Genomic DNA, 14,979 nt, shown 5'->3' with positions numbered 1-14,979 from the left:
CCGCGGCCAGGCCACTGGAGACGCCGGCCCCGCGGCGGGAGCGCGATGTAGGAGGGCAGCCGGCGCCGGCAGGGGACACTCAGCCCGGAGCGGCCAGCAACATGGCGCTGCCAGCCCAGCGCCCGCAGCCCGAGTGAGCCTAGCGGGCTGCGGAGCCCAGGCAGCAGCAGCAGCGTAGCCCTCGCCGCGGCCACCTGCCCCGCCAGCCCCTGCTGCTGCCCCCCGCGCGGCACGGAGCGCCCCAGCCCAGCGCCGCAGCGCGGACACACGCCCCGAGAGAGGGGGAGGGGAGCAGCAAACTTTTTGCATCCACCCAGCCCGAGCTTCCCTTCCGGGGAGAGGAGGGGACTACAGCCCCGGGACCCGGGCGGCCGCACTCGGCGCTGCTGCTCTCCCTGCCGGAGCACAAGGTCAGTGCTGCGCGAAACCTCGCTGCTGCGCGGAGTCCGGAGCGTCCCTTCCCCGCGGCCGGCGGGGCTCTGGGGAGCGGCCCGGCCCGCCCTGGCGCTCCCCTGGGGGACGTGGGGCGAGGGCTCGCTGTGTGGCTGGGCCAAAAGGGCTGAAATGGGCAGCGAGCCCAGCGGGGCGAGGGGGTGGCAGGCAGCCGTCGCTGGCCGCCTGTGGGCGGTGGGGCCTCCTGGGGCGAGCCTCGCGGGCGTGGGTGCCGCGGAGTGGAAGTTTGTCGGCAGTTGGCTGGTAAAGATGCCCCCGGGGAGGCAGGGTGGGGTAAGCAAAGGGGAAGCTGCCGGTCGCGCTCTGTCTGCGCCCCAGCAGGAAAGAGGAGGTGGGGGGTTCCCGTCGTGTCTCGCTTTCCGATCTGGAAAGGGCTGTGAAAGCCCCACCTCTGGCAGCCGCCACGGCTTGCTCCCAAGGGAAGGGGGTGGGGGACACTTTTAAATCAGGGGAGAGGGAGGGCACGTACTCGGCTTCCCCTCCACGCCAGTGCATCTGGTGGAGAAGCCCAAGCGAGAAGAGCCACATTCATGGGGAAGAGGCTGGGGCTTTCGGGCGCTGGTTGTTCCAGGGCCAGGTAAAGGGTGGACTTTTAACGCTGTTTTTAAAGGAGCTGCTGCGTGAGGTTTTCTCGTTGATTTGCGAATGCAAAGGGGTTTTGTTCTTTGAAGCTGGGGGGGGGGGGGCGGGAGGAAAGGGAGCCAGTCACCGTGGTTACCCATTCAAGGATCATTGCTGGTATGGGGTCCAGTCTGATGTAGAAGTTTATTCATTTTAAATCTAGTTTTTAGTGGAAAGAAAACTACAGGGACGATAGGAACTTGCTATCAAAGGCTGATCAGGGAAGGACAGACAGGTCTATTTTCTGCAAGCCCTCGCCAACTCCGAGGCTGGTCTGCGCAGCATATGGGGCATGTATTTGATGTTCGTGAAGCGAGTCCGGGGGCGATATTTGCGAAGGTTTCACGTTCCTCTTTTTTTTCTCTCTCTTCCTTCCTTTCTTCTTTCCGCGATGTGTGTAGGATCCGAGGTTGCGGGCGGGAGGAAGGGAGGGGGGAACCAATGACTGGTGTAACACTGACGAACTGTGGGATTGTGTTTAATGGTCTCGCCTCAGAGCTTGTTGCAGCATTAATTTCTTCTAATGAATCTTTTGCAGAAAGTCCGCTCATTGCTTTCATCTGCTCCTCGGAGCCTGCAGCTTTGCATTCGTGTTTTGTATTAAAAACGAAAAGAGCCTAGCCCGCCCACAATGTGGTAGCGAAGCCTGGTTGTTTCAAGGCTTTATTAACTTTTCCGTGGTGAAGAGGTCATCGCTCCCTATAAAGTGGGGATTGGCAAAGGGCTGCGTAGCCGACCCTACTAGTACGATCTGGGAACAAAGATAAAAAGGAGGAAACCTCCCCATAAGGTGGTGTTAAGTGCAGTCTTGAGTATTTCTTGCCGTGGCGTTGGAAACAGACACCAGCCACCGAAATCAATTGTTACTGGGTGTTTAATTCAGCTTTGCCAACAGAATTGCATTCCTCTCCCCCCCCCCCCCCCATATCGCAGAACATTTACATTCTGTTAACCTTGGAGAATCGTGTCTGGCTGCTTCTGTCACGCGAGTCCATTAATGTAGCTTCTTCACTGAGACGTTGGTGCTTATGTATTTGTCTAGGTTCGGTGCAATTGCATTTGTGCACACGGATTAATTTTTCTTTCAGTTTTTAAGTGGAAGCCGTCGGTTTTTCTGAGAGGAAGACAAGGCAACGGGCACCGTAACTGCTTTTGGGGGGATTAGGAAGGCGGGTGTATGGGGGCGGGGGGCGTTCAGGCAGGGGTTGCAGTTCAGCTCTTTGAATTGCTGTCACAAATATGTGACTGAGAGTATGCTCTGGATCAATGAGTTGCACAGCTCATTAGCTATTCCCCAGCTTTTTGCAGGATTGGACCTCCACCTCTAGTACCGTCCCTCTTGAATACGCAACTCTTAGGGAGAGCTAGAGACAGAGCAACACTTCGGTTGACTATAGATGGGTGTGAAAGGGCGTGATTGAGAAACATTTAAATTTTCAGGTTAATAGGTTTGCTCACTGGGGGAGGGGGTTGTTCTTGTTCTGCCTTCCACACTGACCCTGTCTTTCTCGAAGGGCGGGGAAGGCCCTGGCACTTTGAGCTAAATGTTATGGTCGTGGAATAGAAAAAGTGTGTATCGTAGCAAATGCTAAAAGAGCAGACAAAATCCTATTTGTCAGGCATGAAGGTGGGCTGTTTTGAAGGCTACACATGTACAGTGAAGGATTATGTTGCGGACACTGTTTCTTTATTTCCTTCGCCATTTCTAAGGTGAGTGGCGGAGGCTGAGGGACCGGGAAAGGGCTTCTCCTGGTATTGTTTGTCCGTCTGTGATAGATCGGTCTAGACAGCCGTTCAGGCTCCCTGCGAGCTCAAGAACCGGAGCCTGAAAGGGAGAGTGGGGGAGACCGAGAGGAAAAGGTCAACGCGGTATTTTTTGTTAACCCTTAAAGATGAGGAAAATCTAGATAGCTGGTGTAGTTAAAAGAACCCGAGAAGCGATTGGAAGGAGCCCGGAGGGAAAAGGGGCAGCGCTGTGGATCGTGGGCTTACCCCATGCATCTAATTGCATTTTAAGAGCTGTTTCCCACAACAGGAAAAGAGTTTACGAGGCGAGTGCCAGATTATTTCGTTCCCAGAAGTTTCCTCTGTTTAGAAACTCTGAGGAGCGCGTTAACCCCGTGTCAGATTGGTGCGGGGCCAGACAAACACAGAGGGGCGCACAAAGGCTGAGCCTGGCGTGCAAGGGGCCCCGCGAGCGAGCGAGCGAAGCACGCAGTTCGTGTTTCCCCATCTCTTCTCTCCGCCCCCCTCCCCCGGGTCACGATGGAAAACCCACAGCGGAGATTCACAACCACTCCGGGCGAATACCGAAAGGAAAGCGAGTTTCCGCGAGAGCTTTTCAGATCGGATCAACTTCTCCCCTCCCACCCCGGAGCCCTAATGACCTGGGGGTGGGGAGGGAGTCGACTTTGTTTTATAGCACCGGGCTGCCCTCGGTTTGTTTAATGTATACACGGAAAGGCAGGCAAACCTACCTCAGGTTGTTTTGAAGCACAGCGGACTTCACAGGGAGGGTCATACCTCGTGGCCCGAAAAGGCAAACAGGGACTAAGGCTTGCGTTCCTGTTTGGGTTACTTTGAGTGGCGTATGGGTTTTCCTTTTGTAATAAGACGTTGTCAGTGGAATACAGGCGACCGTGTTGTGTAAGCCTATGCGGTGCAGATTAAAAGGAGTTAAGGCTCCAGAGCCGTAGATAAAAGCTGGTTTGTGTTGGATTTGCCTGCAGCGCAGACCATCCTCATTCCTCTTTGTTTGAGCCCTGGCTCAGGGCGCTCCAGCCTTATTGGAAATATTCCCGAGGAGTCAGCGCGGAGCCAGGGCAGCAGGCAGCTCAGCGTTTATTTACACTTCACATCTAAATACATCTCTAATTAGATAGAAGCAACACCGGAAACGGTAGATTGGTTGCATATCTAATAGAGACGAGTACCAATAGACCCTACAGAATTTCCTTCTTCTCCCCTCCCCCTCCCCTCCGCCCACCACCACAAAAAGAGCCCATGAAAACCAAGCCAAGAATCTGGAGACTGAACTGAAATAACCTCGTAATAAACCACACAGATCTCTTCTGAGGTTATTCCAATGTTAAAGAAGTACTTAACATATGAGAACTGAGGGCCCAAACTGCAGTGTAGTGAGTGGTTATTAATATATTTCTGGGGTCTATATTAGCCTGGTGGACACAGCCTAGAGTGCTGTGCACACTGAGTCCCTATCCTTCAGTACCAGGATGCGATCCTCATCTATAGACGCCTTGCGATTTGGCAAATTTCATAACAACCCTGCCCAAAACAGTTCACTTTCTTCATAAACAGGGGCTTTTTTAAAAAAATCAGGACGGTTCATAGCCATTCTAAGCTAGTGTTTAGAGGATTGGGTAGAATCACCGATGGAGAATTTTGGTTAGTCCTAGGATTGAAAAACAATACACAAGGTTTAAATCACATTGGTCCTTAATTTGTGGACATAAAAAATGTAAGGCTGCCATTAAAAAAAAATTAAACAATACCCACACTAAAGTCTAAATTATAGGAATGAAAATCGGTGACTTTTTTGTCTTCCAAAGAACCATAAGACTTTGAAAATTGAGTGGTTAAAGGCCTAATTCAGTCTAAAGGCCTCATCTTGCTCCTGGTAGTGGGGGTGTAAAATATTGTAATTTCATTGACAAGGGAGTTAATTCCTGTTTTACTCAAGCCTTTTAATGTTGGCTGATGTACACAAAAGGCCACTCAGCTATCTGTTTGTAGGACTTGGATAGTGCAATACACTTCATTACACGGATGACATGTGATACTGTCTCTTACGTCTACATCTATAGCACATTTTAGTGTGGGCCTTTGAACAGCAGGCTTAATACTTCCTCCTTAAACTGAGGTTGTTTAAAAATGAATGGTAGCTAGAATGAATGTTATGCTTCTTGCTTTTTGCAGTAATCTAACCACTCAGAGATCAAGTAGATTCCTTCCAGCGAGCCAGACTAACCCCTTTTAACTACATCGAAAAGCTCTCCCCGTGTGTGTATAATGAGAGGCAGAGGAGGCCTCATCTGCAGACAGGGGGAGTTCCCTTGTCCGTGAGCAGCACTGGCTACATGTAATCCTTGTGTCCTTTCACCGAAGAGGCTGATATGGAGTATTACTCTGAATCGACCTTTCCCTCAGACCTGTTCGGCTGTCAGGACTTGAACCTTTAGCTCGAACGATCTTTCAAGCAGAAGTTAATGAATGTTTCACAAGGGTTTCTCTGTCATGTGTAGCACCTTTTAATGGATGAGTTGACTAGTTAGGGACAGAAAGCAAGAAGGCCACCAGCTCACAGAAAATATTTCCCTGAGAGAAGTTCTGTTAATTTGCAGAAGGCGCTTCTATTTTTTCTTTTTGCCGGACAACAAAACAACCTTCAACTAGTATTAAGATTTTTCAAACTATTTTTTACCAGTGGGACGAGTTAATATTTTTTCATTACTACCTGCCCACATATATATTTAGAAATAGCAAACTAGCATACTAAGATGATGTAGGGCTTATTTTGGTGCTATTTTTCTGTATGAAATTTACCTTTATACATTAATAGATTTGGTGCCCTGTGATTAGGCATGCAAGGAAGTCCGCTTGGAGAAGACCCTGACAGCATAAAATATAATTTGTGATCTGAAAGACAGTTTCCAGTATAATCTCATTATGCACCACAGACTCCTGGTGTTATTTTGTGGAAGGCGGACAATGATCAATTTACATTGACCTGGGGCTGGGCGAGCTTTTAGATGGTAATTGCCATATTGATTTGCATGCAGAGAGGAGACCTGTTAAAATTAAAGACCGGAAGCTAAATTAAACTAAATTTATTGTCTAGGTACAAACTAAAAGACCTGTTAAAGTGTAAGGTAGAGTTTAAGAATCTGAAACTTGGAGGGGAAAGATATTTACATTGCTAGTCCCTTTAACAAATACATATTCTTAGAAAGTGGAACGTAAATGCCCAGTTCTGAGTGAAAGTATATATGCCAATTCTATTTCATGTAAGGATTGTTACCTTTTTTTTTTTAAATTGTATAATAAAATCCTTGCTTTTTTTAATCTCCTCCCCCAAACCCTTTTGTGATTTTGTTTTGTTAGTGTGACAGTAAACACACACACACAAGCTTTATTTGGATAGGACAATTGAAGTAGAAAGTACAGACTCCACCAACTACACTGGAAATTCTTTGTATAGAGTTGAGCATGACCCTTAGAAAAGAGAGTAGGTTAAAAGTTCCACTCTACCTCAGCACTCACACCAATAAGTACTTCATGCAAGTTTTATCACCTTAATTTAATATCAGCAAGATCACTTTTAATAATATCTAGCTCTTATATAGTGTGTTTTATAAGTAGATCTCAAAGCGCTTTACAAAAAGGTCAGTATCCTTATCCCCATTTTACAGTTGGGGAAACTGAGGTAGGAGAGAGGTGAAGTGGTTTGCCCAAGCTCACCCAGCAGATTAATGGAAGAGACAAGATTAGAGCCTAGGTCCAGTGCTCTATCTAGTAGGCCATAAATTAACTTTTCCCTTAAACTATGCTTAGCAAACATGTAGAACTCCCATGCCACTGAAAACTGCAATAACATAACAAAGCTATATGCTGTCATTCACTTTACAGATGTCTCAATGTATTTTAGTATGGTATAAGTATGTCAATACTTCCATTTAGCAGTTACTTGTAAGAGTTCTGTCACAATTTTTAAAATAGATTAAACTCTTACCCTAAGTGTTCATTTAAAATACTCTGGAATGTATCACCTAGTGACCCTTGCCTTTAAATAACTTTATACCACAAAATACTTAGGCTTGTGTTCTTAGTTTTAAAAGTCCAGACAATGGGACAATTGAACAAATGAGTACTCCAAAGTGATTGATGTTTGCATTCACACATCATCAGGAATGTTTTCATATTTTTGTATAAGTCCAACCACTCAGTAGTTCTATGGCATAGGAGCTAAACCGTATAGACATTTTACCTAAATAACTAAGAAAACATTAAAATTACATCTAGGTTCATGCTTTGTGTTAGAACTAATACCCAAACAAAAACACTACCTGTGTGGGGGTTTCTTTTGTGCACCAAAGGGAAGGAGGAAAGAATTAAATTCATCCAGTTTTATATTTGGTTAGTTGTACTTCCTCTGCTAAGGTCGGATATTAGCTGATGTTAATCTGTGTTTTCTTTTAATGCTGCAGCATATAGACACACGGAAGTGAATTAAGGATTGAGAGGCAGATTCTCAGTATTGCTTTGAATTCTCAGAAAACTTTTGAGTGGTATTAGAAGGGACAGAGAGAAATCCATTTTCACTGGAAGATCTGCTGCTGCTGTGACCCAAACATCTTCCATGTGATAGTTTAGGACTTTGGATAGGTACCACCAGGGTTCCTTAATCCACCCACTGGTGCTATAGAATCTAAATTCATAGACCTAGGGACCTTTTAATGCACATATTATTGCTAAAACAGACAGTAACATGTTTTTAGAGTCATACTATTGAACATTTAGGAGGGTATTTAAAATCACCTATAATCTGGGTACCATAGTGTGCTTACTAAAATAGTTGTGAACAGAAGTGTTTGTGTGCAGGCACACACACTGCACTCTGAATCTCCCTACCTCATTCATCCCTGTATCCAAATGTATTAGCCCTCATTGTGGGAACTACTTTTAACATGTCACTCCCAGCCATTATACATTGTTAGGGTCAAATTTAATTGGCCCCTCAGGAAGCAATACCTTTTACATACATCCCCAAATATATCAATCAAAACACTTTACAGGTTTACGTAGGGGCTTCATTAGCACAATTAACCATAGAGGTATCCATTTGGTACTCAAAACAGCCCCATATACCTTCCCTTTCCAAGGTCTGCCTGGATATAAAATCAGGGGAAATAAGACGTCCCAATTCCAGCCAAAGCAATTCGGTAGCTCAGAACAGTACTATGCAGCAGGAAGTGGTCTTCTCCTCATTTCTCCACTTCTTCTGGTCCAGTGAATTGTGACCTACCATATGTGTGGCCAACGTTTGCTTCAGCCGTTTTAGCACATCCTCCCCAAGGCCTACATCTTTGCGGGAGGATGGGCAAGGTCTGAGCTCCCGCAGCTTGGCCAGAGGGCCTGAGTGGAAGGTTGGCCTAGGCATGTTTGAGGTAGATTTCAGCTAATGCTGACCCAAAATACACCTGCCTTTTTTAAAAAAAGAGATGTAATGTGTTTAATGGTAAACACTATAATGGCTATGTGACTTGACGTTAAAAGGGCCCATTAAAAAGTAGCTGTTGGTAGCTGAAGTCGGAAGATCCAGTCGGGAAGAAAATATGTGAAATGTAAGTTTTAAACTATCACTTTCCCCGTAAGTTAGTGAGGTGGGGAGAGAGGAAAGGGCCCTCCTGAGCAGACATTTCAAGGTTGTTTTATTTTAGCTATAGAAAGAACCCGTTACTATGAGATCGCATTTTCAATAAACTGTATTGGCTCTCCTCTTTATACAAATTGCTGGTATGAAAGGAAAGCAAGCCTATATGCAGGGAGGCAGGCATAAGCTAGTGAGATCAGGTTTCCGACTGAGCTCCCGGAGGAGAAGTGAGCATTTGATTGAAGCTACACTTGGTTCTTCGTTCCCAGGGGACAGCAGCCCTGAAACACGAGAGCTCTCCCTCCCTCCCTCCCTCTCTCTCTTCTTCCTCTAAAAGCCTTTGTGCTGAAAGAGCTTCAGTAGGCACGAATCGCTGGTCTCTCACAAGAATGTGTTGCAGCCTTTGCTGACATTGTTTTGTTAGCAATGGGTTTTACCAGGCAAGCAGATTCTTAGCTCCGTACAGGCAATGAATAGTCGATGCCACCAACCTGCAAATACCTATTGGAATAATTTACAGGGAAAACTGGTTGGGAAGTTCAGTGCAGACCTACCACGTCAGTAGTAGCCACTGTGCCTGCCTTGAGAAACGTTAACCTTTAGCAATACTTGGGCCGAGATGAAAATGCTCTTTAAAACAAAACAAAAAATCGTCAGTCTTTTCTTGCAGCCGGTCACAAAGCTATATATTGTGCATTTCCGTGCCGGCTCTCATAGTCTCTTTATCAAATTTAATCTATTTTAAAACTCTTAGGCGAATACGCTTACTGTTAAACATTTCTGTAAAGATATACATTCCAATTAATCATACATAATTTAGCCAAGAATAAATTAAAGGGAGAAGATATACTTTGTCAGTTCTAGCGAAATCTCCACCTTTCCCTTCGCAACAGAAAATTTGCACAGAATGGGAGAGATACTAGCACAAGTGTAATCAATGAAAGAGCAGGCAACTTATAGCTAACCTGCTGTTTAATTATTGTACAGAGTATTTCACAAGGAACGTTTGATTTGCATCAGAATAGTAGATTTTTAAAGTAGGAAAAGAGAAACTGCACGTGCATGATTTAAGGTTCAGTTTAGAAACATTAAGACTTGAGTGGAATCAATAGAAGTGACCGTTTATTTTAACTGGATATATGGAGATAGAAAATAAAGTACTTCTTCTGTTCAAGTGTTTGGGACAATAAGGGATGTCCATTGTGGGATAATCAATAAATGTGCAGAGCTCAAAGCAAGAGGGAGGTGGAAGGGTGCAGGAAACCCAAGGGTAGTCATGTAAGTATGACGCACAGCCCGTTTCATTTGCTATGTCAAACTAGAGGCAAACAGATTTGACTCAATATCTTAAAATCTAATCGTAGTTACTTTACTCACTCCAGAAACTCACTGGGGATATCAACCTGAGCAAAGCCATCTGGAATGGTCCATTATGTAGATTCGGTATTGTAATGCAGCTAAAGCGGATTGTTCCTTACTATAGGCCTTAATGATGGGGAAACTTTATAACAAAAATATCTTAAGTCATAAAGTGAGGTTTATACTTAATTAAAGACGAGCTGGGGTGCAATTTTCACCGATACTGACGATTATGGAAAGTAAGTTTAATACAAAATAAAGGAAACTTGTCCTCACCCCTATGGGGGCAGTTACTGGTATCCATTCAGTCGTGACATTTCTGCAGCAGAACAAGGGGCCTTAAGCTTCCAAAAGCTACAATGACCTAGACATAGTGAGGGGCACGGTGTACTTTACACGAGAAAGTCAAAGCTGCAGCTGTACTCTGGGGCTTCTTGTGACGGGAAATCAGAAACAATTGAAGTTGTGACAAAACTTTATTATCAAGGAGAAGAGTGTGTGTGTGTGCGCGCGCGCGCGTGCTTGGTCTGTCTCGAGTTTGGAGAAAAACCGAAATATCGTCTGGTGGGGAAATTAATAAAGGAACTCCACTGTATCGGACAGCAGCAAGATTCTGTTCGAAAAATCGGATGAAACAAACAGAGTTCTCTCCACAGTAGGAGTGGGGTAGAGGGGGTTCCTTGTTTGGACTAAACCAGCTGCAGTAGTTGATGCTACAGCACTGAAGGCAGACACAATGCTGCTGTTGTTGGTTTGATCTCGAACTGTGGATTGTTAGTCTGGATTTAACTATGCGGTGGGGGGGGGGGGGGGAATGTGAAGGCTGTTTACAGCTAGTGCAAATAATGTGACAGCTGTTGGAGCGCGAGTAGCCCGCGCCTCTTCGGCACCTACAACAAAGCTCTCACTATGCAGGCAGCAGTAGCGCGGCAGAGCGCTCGCACAGATAGCGGCCGCGCGGATTAAGAACTAATGAGCTGGGGGGGGGGGTTGCTTTTTAATGTAATAGTTCGCGAGAGGTGTGATTTTTCTCATCACAACTTGTGTGCACGGACCTGGGCTAAATTTCAGACAGACCCCCGGATATCGCAGTTGAGTAATACACCTGTAGGGGAAAAGCTCTTCCTGGAGTGGAGGGTCTCTCTAAAACAAGAGACTATAGATATGACTTCAATTCCTTTTGTTAGACTTGAGAGAGAGTCTAAAGGTCAAATTCTGCCCTGGCCGTCAGCAAGGGCAAACGCACTGACAACAGCGGGCTGCTTTGGAGTCTAAACCAGCTCGGAATTTGGCAAAAAAATATGTTGGCTACTAAGCCGTGCTCCCTTTCCTGGAAGTGCTGAAATTTGCATATACCGGGCCAGATCCTATTGAAGGCAATAGCAAAGTTCCCGTTGCATTCCCTGAGAAGAAAAGCAGGCCCTGTGGTGCAGGGGATTGTACACATGGGAGGATGATGTTCTGAATTTCCCTTAGACTGAGCTGACGATGTGAGATGACTCCAACTTGGACAGCATTTCTCAAAAACAATATGCTGAATTGCATTGTTTATTTTTAATGCACGTGCTGCTGTAAAACAAAGTTGTTATTCTGAGATCAGTTGTAGGCATTCTCAGCTCAACTAGACTGTATGTTGTTGTCAGGAAGGTGTGTAAGATTCTTGGTCAAAAACAGCTCCAAACAAGTAAAAATGAGACAGTAATTGATCAGGCTATTGCTCTTAAAACAAAGGCCTTTGAAACTTGAAGAGAAATTCACTACCTATTTCTGTCTGTCCTTCAGGTTTCCTTATGTATCCAAACTCAGCCCGCAGCCTTTATGGAAGTCTCCCAAAAGTCAGATGGAGTTTTGTATGATTAAGAACTGTAGGATCTGGCCTGTATTTTCAAATTAGGTAGTTTTAACTGCAACAGAGAATCGTTATGTTTTTACACACAAAGTAACCTCTAAAATCTATTTTCCTTTGGCCTGGAACTCTCTAGAAAGACTTAATTTCACACAGTGGGTATAATTTTTGTTTAAGGGTGACTACCTTTATTATCTATCTTCAGTCTCCCTTTTTTTTCTTCTTATGCTGTTGAGTCTTTATGAATAACGTTGTGCTATTGACGGTGGAAATTACTCCAATAGTAATTCAATAATCTTAGCGTCAATGCTATAAATTAATCTTTCATATGACGTATGCCATTTCTGTAGGAACATTGCTTGCGAAACTAGTTTCGCCTTGAAGCTAAGGCGGAAAGATAAACAAGTCTACGTCGCCAAAATACTGGCACTCTCTTCCTTCTTCCAAATCTTTTAAAGTCACGGAGCAGTATTTCCAGGATTATAGTGTTGCCTCTGCGGAGGGACTGTCGCTGGCTTTAAAAAAAGCTAATGCAAATTAGAGAAAAATAATTTTCTTTCAGAGATATGCAATGTATTAGTCACTTGTTATCGTGCTTAGAGGCAGACCTCATTTGCGCGTCTGCCAACTCGCTCACATCTGCTCAGAGCTGTTCAGGGCATTTTAACCTTGGCGGTGTAGTGCTGTAGTCCCACGGATCAAGAGCGAGTAATTAAAGCTCTAAGCAGCAGCAAAAATTCATAGCCGCCCATCTGCATAGCAGTTGCTTCAGTGTTTTGTTTTGGTGCCGAGTTCTAAGACGAAAAAGCAGAGATTGCAATGGTCCTTAGTGTTTCCCTGTACGACCGATGTCTGTGTGAGTCTTCCTACAACTGTGGGGTATTAACCCAGAGGAACATCGCAAAACTTTGTATAGAAAGCCTGGCTTTGCTTTTACAGTAACTTTCGGATTCACGTAATAAAATTACGATTCTGCTGTTTGAAGAAGAGTCTTAAAATCAGATGACTGGCACATGCCTACCTGCTCTCTATAGGATAACTGTTTCTTTAAACGGTCTGGAGAAGATGATGTGAGGGTTTGGGACCAGTAGTTATGTAGAAACCTATAGACGTGCGCGCAGCTGCTTGTTTATAACTGCTGTCTAAAATGTTCCGTGATTTTCAGAAGTACTCGGAAAGTATTTCCCAGGAGGGGGAAACATTCGCACTGTAAACACTATATGTATTTTGAGACGGGGTGGTACTCTTCAAGTATTGCTAAGCATAAGCCGACTGAGTTGTTTGTAAGCCGCTCCAACTTCCCAAGCGCTTTTCTTAAATGATCGCTGAATATAACTGTCCATCTTGTGTATAAAACGGTGCAGTTGAGTCCCCCGCCCCTCTCCCTCCAAGCAAACCTTGCTGCATAGACAAAGTCCTGCGGGGAGCAGAAGGATCTCAGGCTAGTTAAGCTAGATAAAACGTTAAACAGAGGAGCAAGTTTAATATCTCGCTGCCGGCGCGCCGGCCATTTGCTGTATAATGAGTAGCTGCTTTACTCTCCGGAGAGAATCGCCTTCAAACTGCCTCCTCCTGGTGATAGGTTGTGTGTCTGTCTGGGGAAAGGGGGGGAGGGGGCTGCTCCTAATCAATCAGCCTCTCAAAGCTGTTGCTCCGTAAATGAGGGAACCACAGGCACTGTCAGCCACAATTATGCAAAATCAACTCGTCCGTGATCAATATCTGCTAACGTCCCCTGTGGATACTGCGGGGGGTCAGGGGGGTGCTCCCCCACCGTACGGTACAGCGTGAGCTGGTGACGGCGAGAGAAAGCAACGTGGATCAGGGGCGGTCAGAGGAAAACCAAGGGCGTATGTCCCATTAATCATTCTAGCAGGGGGTGCCGTGTGGGGAGGAGAAGGGGCCCGGAACGGTGGTATTTATAGCCAGATAATGCTGCGGAAATGAGTGCACCATTTCGCTCGGTTCTCACAGAAACAGGCGGACTTATCTATTCAATGTGTAGGGGTATTTTTTTTTCCAACCTGAAGTTTCCTGTCGGCAAAATAAGTGGGAAGGGTGGGATGGAAAACGCGTTTGTTCAGGGAGCTGAGTTAGATGTGCACAGCGAGCGTGGCCAAAGCCAGCCGTGTGTGTGGAGGGAAAGGTGGCTAAAGGTGTGTGTTTGTTTGTTCTTAAAAGCAATAGCCATCCTAAATCAACCCAACATGGAAAGCTCCTGATCTGTAAGGACTCTGAAGGGTTAATGGGGTGAGGGAGCCCGGCCCTGCGCGCTCTCCCTTCTCCCCGAGACTCCGCTCGGCGGATGCAACGTTCGCTTAATTACCTGAAATGCACATTTGTGCCAGGCCGGCTGTATCTATCTCTCTCCTGCTGCTCCTTCTGCGCAGCTCAGGCTTGGCTGCTGCCTGTTGTCTCTGGCGGCAGCAGCAGCGGAAACCCTCGCTCCTCTGTGTCTCTCTAAAATGGCGCGGACGGTCTAGGAAGTAAGAGATGCAGACGAGGGGGTCGGTGACAGAGGGAGCCTAAACTATCGCTTGGAAAGGGGGGCAAGACTGTGGCTAAGGGCCATCGATAAAAGGGGTTTAGATCTAGTGGCTCTGTGGCGTATGGTGCAGGAGCTGCCTTCTCTGGCAAGCATGTCCGCCTAGCTACCTCTCCCCCCCGCTCATCTCCTCCCCGGAGGAGGAGGAGGGGGCGTTATTAATGTCGCTGCTGGAGAAGTGGCAGGATGAAATGCGAAGCTGCCCTTCGCGATTTATACTCTAGAACACCCCCTCCCCTTCCCCCCCCCCGTGAAGCCAAAGCCTTTTCCGCTTCAGCTCCGCCATTCACACAAGGGAAATGTGTGGCGGGGGCGGGGGGAGAGATGTAGAAGCGCAATGGAACTGGTGTCGCCACTCACCGCTTGCCAAGTACACGTTTCAGTGGTGACCCTTCTAACACTCTCCCAGGGTGGCCCGGGGAGGGTCAGCTCCCCTGTGTCAAGGCCCCTCTTCACCCTAAGCAACCCCAGCTTGGGTGCCAGCCGTGTCTCTGCTTCAGCAAATAAAATATCCTCCTTTCCCCCCACCTCCTCGATGTATTTCAGTGTGTGTGTGTGGGGGGTCAAGCATGTGCCCCACGCTGAAGCAGATCTAATTAACCTGCAGACGCCGGCACCTCTGTGAACTCACCAAAGTGAGCCGGGTGCTCCCTTCCCAGCCCCATGTGCCGGGGGGGGTTCTCCCTAAAATAGGTGGGGTGGTTCCCCAGCGGATCAGCGCTGGCAGGGAAGGCTGGGACTCTGTCGCGTACGTGGGCGAGACGG

At 46.6% G+C, this 14,979-nt stretch overlaps 1 protein-coding gene across 6 annotated transcripts in view; it reads left to right on the top strand.

The window, feature by feature from the left end:
* The first annotated feature begins 270 nt into the window (after positions 1–270).
* Positions 271–14,979, top strand: part of BCOR (BCL6 corepressor) — a 66,962-nt gene continuing 52,253 nt past the window's right edge. For 3 of the 6 annotated variants that reach the window (XM_074968942.1, XM_074968914.1, XM_074968922.1), the window contains exon 1: positions 273–410. The gene's annotated coding sequence lies outside the window, so the exon portion shown is untranslated. Of the gene's footprint in view, positions 411–14,979 lie in introns of all 6 variants that reach the window. The other 3 variants (XM_074968932.1, XM_074968905.1, XM_074968951.1) reach the window with 2 other exon arrangements.

The sequence above is a fragment of the Natator depressus genome, chromosome 1, assembly GCF_965152275.1.
Source record: "Natator depressus isolate rNatDep1 chromosome 1, rNatDep2.hap1, whole genome shotgun sequence".
NCBI lineage: Eukaryota > Metazoa > Chordata > Testudines > Cheloniidae > Natator > Natator depressus.
The sequence above is the reverse complement of the archived record's forward strand: the minus strand, read 5'-3'. Positions and strand labels throughout refer to the sequence as shown.